At 40.3% G+C, this 13411-nt stretch overlaps 1 protein-coding gene across 3 annotated transcripts in view; it reads right to left on the bottom strand.

Annotated features, from left to right (window-relative positions):
- The window catches only part of slc8a1b (solute carrier family 8 member 1b), a 132106-nt gene extending 121406 nt beyond the window's left edge, over window positions 1-10700 (bottom strand). For all 3 annotated transcript variants that reach the window (XM_018661815.2, XM_018661829.2, XM_018661822.2), the window contains exon 1: window positions 10063-10700. The gene's annotated coding sequence lies outside the window, so the exon portion shown is untranslated. The remainder of the gene's footprint in view (window positions 1-10062) is intronic.
- Window positions 10701-13411: the final 2711 nt, after the last annotated feature.

Here is a 13411-nt window from a genome sequence, read left to right as displayed (position 1 = left end):
AAACTTTATGCAGTGAAAGGTCAAATCTGCATCTGTCTGAAAAGCACTGAGGACTGAGGCTATTCACTAGACAACACTCCATGTTTAGCATTTAACAGTCTAGTTTACTTGGAGGCATGAAGAACCTTAAAAATACAGCACTGCAAAAACAAATACATATGTTTCTGGTATGATATTTGCTTAACTTTGCAGTTCACCAAACCACACCAAAGATAAACTTAAGTTCCTGGGCTCAGCACTACAGATTTCCAAGGAACAGTTTCTGACTCCCCATTACAGTATTAGTAATATCCTGCTGTGCCTAATATAACCCAACCATGAGTGGCTTTCTCTGATAACAGTCTAGTTGACTCCTGTCAACAACAGTGGCTCCTAAATTAGGTTACTTGAATCAGATAGCTTTATAGCCGCTTGGCCATCATTTGAAGGTAATTGTGTATTCTAAATTTTATTTCTAAAGCAGAATGGATAAATAATAAGTTAAGGAAAGCTGCTGCAAAAATCAGCACTGCAGTAGTGCATACCCATACACCACAATGACCTCTCCTGTTACCACAAACTTTTATCGATCTCTCATGTTTTTAAGTCTTGAGAAAAAAATTAACATTATAAGCCTCACAAATGTTCATTTCAGATCTGTTATATCACGTTGTACTGGCATTTCTTTTATTATGTCCCAACCCTGTAACTGGATTATCTATCTGATCAGGGGACTGTCTATGTCAGGTTTGTGATTCATGCTCTCATTATAGTATATTAAACTTATACTTGTATGATCTAGTTCTTAAATTCATAATTTCAAATGTTTCTCTTGTAGCACTCAGCTCAGATATAGACATTGGTCCATCTTCTACACTGTGGAAACACAGACTCTTTATTGTGTGTCACATTTTCTACATTTCCTAACTATTTGAAAAAAAAATCTAATGCACTGATAACTGTGATTGAGCAGCATTTAAGTGCATTGAGGATTTTTGTAGACTGTTATCAAAGAGACCACCAAATCCCATTCATTCAGGTTCCATGTAATTGCTTCCGAGCAAACATAAATAGAGGCAAAATTGAAAGTACAAAACACATAATTTTCTAAGAATCAGTTTCATTTAAGTAAACATCCATGTAGCCCAAATATATACAGTGCAGTCACCTCATATAACAAGCTATTTGTACATTGTTGGGTCATTTTCCATGGCTAGAATAATCTATCTGAATATTATTTACAGGATTATGATGTACCAAAGTACTCAATTTTGTGTCATTCAAACACTTTGGTGCATGTATAAAAGTGTACAAGTATGTTTGTGGGCAGAGTAATAATCACAATTGATTTTATAAAACTGTTTTCTAAGCCCAATTATAAAGTGCTGTACAGAAAAGGAAAAAAGCAAATACATTCATTAACAATTTTTCTCGCTGTGTTAGAAAACATAATCTAGACAGCATTATGTTTCTTACAAAACAAGACTGCTGCAGATTATTAGCATACAAACAAAATTCTAGGATACAGGGTTGCTGTGATTATTATGTACTAGCACGACCATGCTGTGAACCAGCGCTGTCATGTTCATGTGGATTAACACAACTAGAAACTGACTATGCATAAAGTACTGAAAATTATCAGCAAAAATGTAAAATTGTTCTAAAATGCACATGGAGTCGACTGTGCATGCTGTAGGTGGTCTTTAATAGGAGAAGGAAGCAGACGTAGGGAAAAGGATGCGGGTGTTCTTATATTTTAGTACAGCTTCCAAAGACACATCCTCTCCTGAGATTTTAGGGGATAAAAAGAAAATACAAATACCCCTTTGAGTGCTGCTGCTGAATAACAGAGCATCCAGACAGATTCTGAATTTATATGCCCATGTATTCTCTATGGAGCGGATATGATATGAAGAGAATGGAGGACTGCCTGGTCTTTTTTACTCTGAGGCTCAGAATACATAGTCCTGTTTATGAAATGTTGGCGACACATTTGTTTGGACAACAATAGATGTTATCATATTGATATTGTCCATTAGTAGGCAAAATAACCACACCAATAGTATCTGTGCACATGTTGGCAGATCAAGAGAATTTCCGGAAAAAATAAATTATCACCACTGATCACCAAAATTATGACAATTCATGCTGAAAGGGACATGAATGCTCCAGATTTATGACAATCCAGCCCAATAGTCGTTGAGATACTTCACCCACGATGAATGACAAATGTCAACCCCATGCTGGCATCAGAGGAAAAGTAAGGGGATGACCAAAGTCATGGGATTTATCTTCTGGGAACCATGGAAATCAGTGCCAAATTTCATGGCAATTCATCCAATAGTTGTCATTATGGTGCAAAATGGTGCACTGACAGACCAACATCCCTGTTGCCAATTAGGATGCTTAAAATATTATTTTCATTGTGATATTGATTTGAACTATACTGCTGAGTCCAGAACAACAACTAATTTAACACATACAGCTCTAGAGACTTGTTGACACAGTTTGCAAAGACTTTTTTACTCATCCTCCCATCAAGTTTTACCACTTTTAAAGAAAGCACTACTGCACACACACACACACAAACACATAAGCAGTAGTAATCCTTTTAATCAGGGATCAATAACAAGAACCAAGACCCGAAACAAAGATCAGCTTAGAATTCTCCTCAAACAAGCTGCTTCCAAATTCCTGCATGCCAATATCCATTCCCTGATAATTAACTGTTCACACTCTTACATGCAGACACAGCACAATTTACCAGACATCAATAGTAACATAAGTACTTTCCTGCATTTCTTCCTAGCACAATACTCATAATAGATGAAGCTGTAAATTACCTAACAATATGAATCACATTTTTGCTCACATTATATGCAGTGAAGCATGGAGGCTGTAGGGCCCTGACACTATAAGCTAAATGAACTACATATAATACATTTCCACTGGGGATGTAATCAATGTTTGAATGTTGATTCAAGATATTATACAGCACATACTGCAGAACGTGTGTGTGCGCCTTGCCTAATGTTGTTGACAGCTACTTGCTGCATAAATCAGATACTGTGTAATGCTTAATCAGTCCACCAATGGTGAATTTAAATATTTGGGTTAAATAAACCAAGCATGACAAGTGCTCAGTTTGACTGCTGTGTTGATGTGTACTGAGTGGGCTCAGCTGTGGTGTGAGAGCTTTTTGCTCAGATGTTAAGAAAATCAATTCTAAACAAAATCACTTCTACTTAATTAAACTACAATTCAGTGAGCTCATAACCAAACATTTTCCTCCTCGTGGCTAAAGTGAGTCTGCAGCTCTTTGCCTTCTATGGCCCTCTTGTGTGGTCATACAAGGCTTTGTGTGGCATTTCCAAAGTGATCAATAATTCAGTGCGCTTTGGGATTTGGTTGTTTTCACTTAAGGATGTCATTTTTCTAACAGGCTGATGGCTAAAGAGCATTCTTTCTATGCCAGCCTTGCTCTATTAAATAGAGTGTTTTCTATAGCTACTATACACCAGTGGATTCTCAAGTTGGGGCCCATGAAATTTTAGAAAATAGAGACTGTTGGAGTAGTAAGTAGTTTGTTACTTTTAGGGTAAAATGACAGAAATGTATGTTCTGTATCATCAGAGTCTTATATGTAAAAAAATACAGCATAAAATCCTTCAAAAAAGTAACGCTTCTGTCATCCTTGCTGTGAACCCACCCTGCTCATGGCATCAACACCTGTACATTGCTATAATGAAAAGAAAGTCACATTAAAAGGACACGACCAGTACCAGTTGGAGTCTGATAGATTCACCACAGGTGGGACAGGCAATTTATACTTTGCGCTTTAAGTTCCTTTGGTGTGTCAGCTCATCCACACAGCAGCCAACAGGAAAAAAAATACACAGAGGACATATTTTACTGGTTTATGCCATTCATGGTACTGGAATGTATTCCTGTGATGTTTTCGATACTAAGTGTTTTTGTTTAACCAAAAATACCAGCTGGTTTATGAATTTAAAGCAGCTTTTATTCTTTTCCTCCCTGTAGGCTGTGCTGTGCGAGTTCTAACATAAAGCACAATATGCTGTATAGATATTAATATCAGCATACAGAGCCACAGGTGCTAATATGAAACACAGCTCATTTATTAGCCCAGAGCCAGTGCTCTAGTTTCTGTTTCTTGTGCTGTCTCTTCTCACCAGCTTGTTTAAAATTCATCCTCACGAGCGCAAATCCTCTGATAAACTTTGCTTACACAATCTTGATTGCTTTACATTTTATCAGGAGATTATACTTTAGTTGACTTAAGATAATTACCTGCTCTGAACTCCATTTTGTCGTACAACTCCAAAATATATCCTGCAGGAATGTCTGACTCAAGCACCCCTCTCTGCGTAGGAATCATTGCTGTCTATTTGATGAAGGAAAAATTGATGCCCTGGCCGGCATCAGCACCAAACTCAAGTGTGTGTGTTTATGTTTCTGCTGTTAATGCTGGAGCGCCTTAGTCACTGTACAGTGGCTTCTATTTGAAATACAAGACAAGACACAACATAAGACAAGTCAATCCAGCTTCAGTAAAAAAAAATTAAAAAGCCAAAACACAGACATGCACAAAAACTGGACCACTGAATCCTATTCCCCAGGGGCAAAAACAAAAGCACAATACATAAAGTTAAGAAAACCAAAACCATGTGCTACACTCAGGCAAGCTGTTCCCTCTCTGCCCCAATACTGTCAGTCCTCCGGAGTCTCTGAGAGCAAGCGCCCAAAGGTGCCAAGTAGGCAGCTGATTAGACCAACGGGCAACAGAGAAAAGAGAGGAGGAAGAAAGGGGAGTGTATAAGACATGAACATACTTTCTGCATAAACCTCATATGTTTATCAGAGACTGAATCATGCATGGAAATTGCCATCATTATAAGTGATGAAGTGCTAAAATGATTCAAAGATGAGTGGATATTGACCATGTGCATGCAAGTGACAATAAACCTGTGTGTTGCAGGAAAGCACAGAGAAATGCATCTCAGCCTGCTGCTCTGTGGAGCAGCCTGTCTGAGATGCATTTTCCTCGCTACGGGGCAAAAGGCGATGATAAAAAATTTAAAACAGTGAGTGAAAGAAAAACAAAGAAATATGGAGAAGCAAATACAATAGGGAGAAGGGGGAAGGGGTATAAAGAGAAAGAGACTGAAGGAGACAGATGTAATGTTGGTAACAGAGTAAGATGTCTGGAGGAGAGAGAGAGAGACTGAGACAGATGGACAGAAAAGGAGAGTATGAGATAGAAAAGACAAGGCTGACAAAAGGTACTCTCACCATCTCTGATGACATTACAGCAAAGGAATATTCCAGCATGTGCAAGTGTGTGTGAAAGCATACCCACACACACGCACACACACACAGGCCACTGCAAACAAGTGAAGATTAATGGTCTGCGTTTACCGTCATTAGAGTGATGTTGAGCTCTTTTAGTCTGGATGTGCCTTGCAGCCAATCCTTGAGCCAAGATGTCTTGTCATATTATTACACCGGGAGTGGAGGAAATGATCAGACTGGCACTGTAATACACAGGACTATTTCCTACTGCCAGTCACTTTGTCCATTTGTCCATCGATATTATCTGTCTGTCTGACCAGGATGTGACGGGGGTACATGAACGTGTGGGAAAGCAATGATGAGCCATGAGAAATGAAAAAAAAAATCATTAAAAGCTGAAGAATCACATAATCACCCCCCTTATCTCCAGTGCTCAATCCATCCATGGGAGAAGAAGCTGCCACAGGCAGATAGTTATCTTCATTTGAACCCTAATGCTAGGGGTGGGTGGTATAATCCATAAGTAGAGATATCTGCCATGATTTATGCATTTGGACAAAGGTTTCAAGCTAACCTCTGTCCCACTGTTTCTCTTATTAGTCTTTCTGAAAATGTGAAACATGTTTTCTCTCCATATTCTAATTGGTATATGCTCTGGACAGCAGGCCAACAGTTTTAATACCCAGTCATTTCAACCAAGATAAAATTGGTTAGTTTTTTATTTTTGTTTGTTTGTTTTTAAGCATCCAGAGACAACATGTCACTTGCCACTGGCAAACTGTCAGCACTTTATGTTTTTTTCTGGGCCAACTTGCTTTCAATCTAAAAAAAACTAAACATATATACAAAAACTAATGGAGAAAAGTGAAAGGTGGCAGTTGTTGTACCAAAACCTCAGAGAACTGTTACCCGGCAGTTCCCTCAGCTTTACGGAGCGTTAGCATGTGCTAGCATCTTTCAGCTCATTGTTTTCGTTTTACTTTTTCAGCAAGATGAGGCAGCTGTTATCAGCAGAAAAAGCTCTGATAAAACCCACTATATACACCAAAACTGCTGACAGCAAACTCAAAGACAGCAGAACATTTAGCACCTAAAAAGCCAGATATTTCCATCGAGAGTTAGCAGAGATAACACCAAAGCTACCAGGAAAGAGAATATTGAACTTCCATTAGCTGGGTCTCTAGAAAGAGCACTCCAAGTGAATGCCAGTATTACTCTGTCTCCTGCTGGATGCTAGACCACTGTTTGCTAACATATTTGCCATATCTTTATAAGCTGATAATATATGTTGTCTTTACAGCATGTTTTTATCTATCAGTAGAGTTTCATTCATCCAAACAAAGGTTCTATGATTCGATTATAAAGTGCTCTGAGAAAAACATATTCATATGCTTTACACATTGAATTGATATGACATGAATATGATTTTACCATACTTTGTGATACTATGCTTCACATGTAACCATGTTTGGATTCATCCAGTTTTAATCACTGGACATATAAGTTTTTGGGGGTTGTGCCCTACAACCCTGAACAACCACAGACAAGGACACTCCTGGTGTACCTTCAAACCACGTGCTTCTCAAGAGATACATAAATCATTTTCCCGCATCAATTCTAACGTCTCCATATATCGACTGTAAAATACTGAAGCCATGTTGGAGACAACTGGTAGCTTCTGTCTTATCCTAGAAGTAATACTCTCTTTCAGAATTAGCCTATATTTTCCTACAAACACTGATCCTTTCTGTCATGGAGGTGAAGTTACTACTGGCTCTGTTTACTAAGGGTAAACACAGGGCACTTACAGATTGAAGTTTTGCTGTGTTTACCCTGCTAGAAGAGCGCCAACCTGTTTTTGTGCTAACATTTCTGCCGCCAAACCTTACCCTGTCGAGTACCGGCCAATGAAGGCTGACAGCGGTCAGCTCATTTGGTTCCAGTGCTTTTACAGGATTTACATGACAATTTATTTGCACTACTGTGACGTCTAGTGGCCTTCATATGGCAGAGCTAGCATTATGTGTCAGTCTGATAGCATTAGCGGGTTGTTTCCTGCTGTGCACCACCACACTAAAGATGTACAAAATATGTTGCCTGCAAGATTTCCAATAGAGCAGCTGTTCTCCACATGTTGCTGAAAAAAACATGTGGAGTCCATGCAAGTTCACTTTGTTTGTGTTATTTTATCATCTGGAACACATACTGTACATATGCACTGAACCTAACAATAGTTAAAATACACTGTAATGTAGCAGTACACCCACTTATTAACCTAAGAACTTACAACTGACATTGAGATCACACATATTAGCCTATCAGCATGACTGCAATGACCTTTGATAGATGGTGAGTTTGCAGAGAACCCACAATTCTGCTTATTGATTTCTAGTAGATGAGCTCTTCTACAGGGTGACGTGGATGGCTACCGATTAGCTTATTAGCTATTGAATTATATGATGGAGGTCACAGTATCACTTATCAGTTTGACTGCCTTTACTAGATGCAGAACACTATTCACTATGTTATACTATGCTGATGGCTCATTTTAATTTTTAGAACTTACAGGAATTTACCTGAATTTATTTTGGATATTTAAAAGCACAACAAAAAAATACATATAAAAAAGGGCATTTACTTCAAGGGAATTATTGATGTGCAGCAAAAGCAGCAGCTATTTTGCATTTTTCTCACTTCACATTAGCAGAAGCATTCCCTGACCTGTCCTTGCTGTGACATGACCCTGTTTACTATAAACTATCGATGAACAGGTTTCCCTTTGCAGAAAGAGGCATAACAACTGTTTTGTGCGTGGGAACATAAGATCTGAGTGAAAAATATTTTCAAACTGAGTTGATCTAGTTCTTGGGAAAAAAAACTCTATGGCTTATTCTTTTCCTTTCTCAGTCCCACTTTTCATCACTAGGTATGAATAACTAGTGAATGATATGCATTCAACCTGGCAGGTACTTTGGTACGAATCAAAATTTAAACCTGAGTTTTTCTCTTTTTTTTTTCCTCTTTTGCCAAAATGATACAGGCCTGGCAGCAATCTTCTGGTGACAAAACTGTATATGTTAACAACCATTTACATCAAATACCATAACCTATATATACACCTACACTGTGGTATACTAAACCTGCATCTTCTTATTTATAACAAAGTGAACCAGCAGTTGTTACACTGTAAGGAAGATGTGTGCCTGTATGTATGTGTGTGTGTCTGTGTGTGTGTAGGGATACTATCCTCTCAACCAGGTTAAGAACAGGCCTAATCACTGCACAATGCAGACCCACTCCCACTGAGAGGTGGCCTAATGATCTGGCATCAGATGTGCTGTGAAGCCTCATCACCGGACCGATACAAGATCTTCTATTTCATCAGTAACCAACTGCATCGCTGCTGGAAGGTAAATAAAGCAGTGAAGACCTCTTCAGTTTTTCACCATCATAAATAAATTTTTCATACCATCCACTGTGGATGAGCTACAGTTCCTCTGTGTCATGCCCATAAAGCTCCGACTGAAGTCAGCTGGAAAAGAATTGCCTGGAAAGCCTGGACAGTACCTGCCTGATGTACCCAGCACTCATCACAAGACGAGGCGTTTGTGGTGTCAAATCAGGAGAATGAAAAGCTGCTGTCTGATGTCTCCTCTAATATTATCTGTGCCAGGTTTACAGGAGCAGTTAAGTGGTGTGTGAAGCTCTGCCATTGTTTCATTTCCCTTTTATAACATTTTCCAAGCACAGCAGGCAGGGGGGTAAAATAAGCTTTCATCCTCAGACTAAAAATCCTACAGATCCAGTTCTGTTCAATTCAGAAACCAGGTTAAATTAAACCCATTCAAACTCAACCACGGGGTCCGGAGTGAGATTTCTCCTCGACCTACTATACACTGATGTGCAGAGGCACTCCATCACCCCACCAGGAGCACTACACCGTTTGGCGCAAAGCATGAGGGCTCTGCAGAATTGCGCAAAACGTGGCTCTCAATGCGCTTTTAAGGATCACTTACCCTCTGCAAGGATTACCATCTCTAAGGGGGGGCAATTCAGACCGGACTGCGCATGTTTGTCACCCAACTTCCACATTGGAAGCCTATAAAAGGTGCAAGCGTGATTATCTGAACGTGCTCTGCATCCGTAATTGTTATTCCTCTAGAAATAAAGCGAGGCATTCGGTCAGGACTTTAACATGCGAGGAAAGGGAAAAGAAGAGAGCCGGTAAGGAGGGAGGGAGCGAAGGGCAAACCAAAAAAAAAAAAGAAAGAAAGAAAAAAAGCCCCTGGAGCAAAAGGAAGCTGCCTCCGGAGTCTAAATCATTTTAATGAAAAACAAATGACAGACACACCTTCCACCGCACCCACTGATTTTTTCTTTCTTTCTTTCTTTCTTTCTTTCTTTCTTTCTTTCTTTTTGGTAAAGCAACGGTCCTCTCTCTATGAATGCTCCAAATCACAGAGGAGGAAAAGCGCAGTGTGGAAAAGCGTGGAAGGGTTGGAAAGGATGATGTGAGGAAACATCCGTCTCCACATCGCATCCAAACCCTTCCGACGCATGGTGCTTTCAAGTCTCCAGTCTGGGCTCCATGCGGCGATACCGTGCCCCCTTTCACCCCTCCTTCCATCCCATTCACTTCTCCCTCCAAAATACAACTTGCCTTCAACAGACAATGCCGCGAAACAGGGGGCAAAGACCCCCAGCATTCATCATCATTAAAACCATTATCTCCCGCTGAAAACGCACCCAGAAAACTGCAGAATGTCTCACCTTTCTGTCCAGAGAGTGTCCACAATCCGGAGAGGAGCGATTAGTAGAAGAGGCAGCTCTACAGCTGTACTAGTACTAGTAGCAGTACAAGGAGTAAGAGGAGGAGGAGGAGTAGTAGAGGTAAGCCAGTAGTGGGGAATGGTAATGGAGACGCAGGGAGCTCTTATAGCCTACGCCAGCCAAGACGGCGTATCCACCGACCGAGACGCACAAAAGGAGGGGAGAGGAGTCCGGATTCCCATGCACTGACAGTTTTTTTTATTTGTTGCTGTTTATCTGCTGTTGCCTACTCCTCGTTTCCATACAGCGCGACCCGAGCGCCCTGTATGATCGGATGACCGGAGTGGCGCTTCATCAGCAAACCCGCATTTGTTGGGACGAGGTGCGCAGCACGGCGGACTTCTTCCTCATTCTTCCCTTCCCCGTTCACCCCCTTCTCGCTCCGTGCGAGCGCAAGAGCAGAGGAGAGAGAGTGTGTAGAGGAGAGAGTGTGTGTTAGCGGGGGGGGAGTGTTTGTGAGCGAGCGAGTGTGTCTCGGTGTGTGTGTGTGTGCGCGCGCGTGTATGTGTGTGAGGAGGTCTCTCCTTCGTCTGTTCTCTCACACGCCGACTGAGAATCAGCTCGCCTTCTTCCTTCTCTCTCTCTCTCTCTCTCTCTCTCTCTCTCTCTCTCTGTGTGTGTGTGTGTGTGTGTGTGTGCAGCGTGTGTGAGCGCCTCGCTCACTGATGTCACTGTGTGTCTATACACATATATCCTGCTTGTCTCTCTCTTTCACACACACACACACACACACACACACACTTTGTTCCTCCCTCTCCTCCTTACTCACACACTTCATTCACCCCTCTTTCAGATTAATATCAATATCCCATTCAAAATAAATGGAATCGAGAAACAAGTCCCAGCCCACTGTCCCTGTTTACACACCAGGGTCACTATCTTTCTTTCTTTCTCTCTGATGAAAGCCATACAAGTTGAATGATGTTACTTAAAATGCTTTTTTTCTAATTGGCTGGCAGATGTCAATTAAAACACCTCCAGTCAAAACTATCATTCAGAATCATATGGTTAAACCTCACCAAAGAGGAAGTGGTCTCTCAAAAGGGTGAAATGTGTAGCATCAGTTTGACGTATGACACTATAAGACTGAACTCACTAAAAATTCAACGACGCACATCCTTTTTTTGTTTTCTTTTGGTGAATGGCCATGGGAAAAGAGCAACAATGCACTCAGAGCTGTTATACACAAGCCAATGTAAATGGTAGAGCAATTGCTGCCTCCACTTTATCTATTACCATATCTACACACATACTTTTGAACCATCTAAAATCAGCATGACGTATAATTTTATGTTAATGCAAAAAAGAGGGAAAGAGTCAAAGAGAAACAAGATTTACTTTTGAGGTTAATTGGATGTTAAGAGTCATAACAAAAGAAAACACTGAAAGTTTGATGAGTGCCATATCACAAAGACTGACACAGTAAAGTAACCCCACAAGCTCATGAGGAGGGGGCAACAAAGGGGGGCTTGCTAAAAAAAACATAACTAAAAATAACTCCCTCTCCAGAAAAACTCAACAATGTACCACACGTACAATGCAGTAAACACAGAGTCTATATGTTTTTTTTTTCCCATCTTAAAACCCCTAATGTGTAGCATATGAATGTTCGACTTTGGCAACTCCTGCTGTTACAGACCACAACCGCACACAACAACATTCCACCTCAGATTTGACAAGGAGACACTGAGTCTCTCTAGTCAGATATTTTGTATCATTCAAAACTAGTGCTGGGAAACTCTTATGAATATTCTCTTAGGTCGTGTTATTAAGTGTTTTTAGGCCAGTAGGGGGCAGGACACACGATTTATAGTGCTGCTGATATGTTAAGACATAAAAATTAATCACATCTACTATTCACTTTATGATGACTTTCATTCACAATCAGATTTAAAAAATGTACATGAATCATTGAGTGTTTGCTTTTATTTAGGTGCATTCATTTAACACTAACATCATTTTGCAACAGTAAAAAAGGAAAACCGCAACTACAAATGTTTATTTTATAATGTAAGAGAATCTGAAACAAAAGGTATTTGGGGAAAAAACAGAAACACCACTGCAGGGGTATTCTGCAGCAGTGTAACTCCTGCAGTGAGCCGTCACGGGACAAGATTCAAGTTCACTGGTTCCAGGTACAGAAACAAATGCCTGAATAGCAGGACTCATCAAGAATGTCTAGAATTTATTATCACTGAAAATGTGTGTCAGCTTTTCAGCACAAAGGTTAAGCTGTCAGAATTCAGGTGACTCATAACAGGAATGACACTCACCTGATGGAGTAAAGAGCAGTTTGCAAAGTGCTGGTGCTCAAATAGCTGGGAACTGGCAGACAGGCCAAGGAACTAAATCCAAAAATGAGTAGGTAAGGCACAATTTGCAACAGGACATCAGAATAGTTAATATTATAGGCCAGAAACAGGCAGGTAGGAATGGTTCATAGGTAAAACAACATTGGCAATCTTGCAAAACCTGTCTGAAAACTGGTCTCTGTATCATACTCACTGGGGTTGATTGTGAATGAGGAGCAGCTGGGTAGGGAGGTGACTGGGTCAGGTGAAACTCAGGAGGAGAAACTCAGTGAGGGTAACTAGAGGGCAGGTGAAGCAGGGCAGGGTATGGAAAATTTCACAACAGGCACATTGAGAATGGTAGGATAAAGAGTGCGAGACTAAACAGGAAGCTTATACTACTAAGGGAGTTTAACCTACTCTGATTTAACTCGGGGTTATCAAGGAAAGTCGGGGTTGACAGACCCTGACTGCTCGATCTGTGTTAAACGGTACTATGACGGTGGTTAAGATGTCTGTAAATTGAGTCGGTGTTAACTTAATCGCAGTTAGTGCGTGTGCATAAAACGGGCGAGCACCGTATCTCTCATATGAAGAGCGCATGTTAATTCTGTCAGGTTATGAGGAATTTAAAGAGACTCTAACGACACAATGTAAAACAGTAGCTGCCAACAAAGCCAGGGAGACTTGTGACATGTTCTCTGGTACACATTCATATTTCCCACCATTAATACTGCATATTCTAGTATGCAGTCTACAATTACAACAGCCTGTTGTATTATAATGTCTTTCAGGACAATAATGCCCCCCACCCCTATTTAAAGGATTATTTAAATCGATAATATGCAACACTAATGATGCTAAATTCTGCTGTTTAACTGTGAGAAGAAAAAAATTTACAAATTACAATAACTGAAGTTGAAAATGGAAAACACCAATTATTGGTCCACATACCTCTACCATCCACTACATACTTTCTTTGTGTTTGTTTGTTTTTG

Source organism: Lates calcarifer, linkage group LG16_LG22 (assembly GCF_001640805.2).
Source record: "Lates calcarifer isolate ASB-BC8 linkage group LG16_LG22, TLL_Latcal_v3, whole genome shotgun sequence".
NCBI lineage: Eukaryota > Metazoa > Chordata > Actinopteri > Centropomidae > Lates > Lates calcarifer.
Note: the sequence above shows the minus strand (reverse complement) of the source record. Positions and strands in the feature narration are given on the sequence as shown.